The 806-nt window shown below is 45.7% G+C and overlaps 1 protein-coding gene across 2 annotated transcripts in view; it reads right to left on the bottom strand.

The window, feature by feature from the left end:
• grid1b (glutamate receptor, ionotropic, delta 1b) overlaps positions 1-806 on the bottom strand; it is a gene marked incomplete at its 3' end in the record, with an annotated part of 390,408 nt that overhangs the window by 66,817 nt on the left and 322,785 nt on the right.

Raw genomic sequence — 806 nt, 5'->3', positions numbered from 1 at the left:
ACACACACACACACACACACACACATGCACATAGAGTAAGACGCAACACCTTGATACAAACACCACAAAGCCCGATTACACACACAATTAGACACTCGGAGGTGTATGCACGCTCTGCCTGCAACGACAGCCGATAGCAAAGGGAGAAACCGATTGTTAAAAGCAGGCTTGTGACTCTGCGATTGGCCCTTGCAATTTGTGTACGATTCGGATTGGTTCAGCAGGAAGGGGCCCGCCTCCACCAGCTGATTCCATTCAGGAAGAGAGCCTTGATTAAGGATCAGGTCTTGCTGAGAGGATTTGAAGAGCTGTATTTAAACCAGGAGAGACTAGCTGCAGATATGCCACAGTTCTACACAGCATGGTGAAATATAGAGCACATTTATTAGGATAACAGCTGATTTGATTTAGGAGAGCACTGATAAAAAGTTAAGTCTTCCTGGAAGAATTTACACTGAGATACATCTACATCAGGAGAGACTAGTTGCAGACATGCAGCGTTTATACACAGCAAAAGCACATTTATTAGGATAACATCCATCGATATTAGGACAACAGCTGATTTGATCTAGGAGTGCACTGATAAAAAGTTAACTTTAATGTTATTTCATTCATTCATTAAAGTAGAGCGACTAACGCAGAGCAGCAGTGAAGGAAACTCAACTTCTTATCTTTCCTTGTCAGACTCTGTGGTTCTTCCAAGGACTTCCCAGTACCCGGGGTCTGGATTCTGACAGCTGCTGCTCGCGGCCCACCAGCAGGACCCAACCAGACCGGCATTGGGGGGGGGGGGAGATCTCTTGATC

The sequence above is a fragment of the Etheostoma spectabile genome, chromosome 21, assembly GCF_008692095.1.
Source record: "Etheostoma spectabile isolate EspeVRDwgs_2016 chromosome 21, UIUC_Espe_1.0, whole genome shotgun sequence".
NCBI lineage: Eukaryota > Metazoa > Chordata > Actinopteri > Perciformes > Percidae > Etheostoma > Etheostoma spectabile.
Note: the sequence above shows the minus strand (reverse complement) of the source record. Positions and strands in the feature narration are given on the sequence as shown.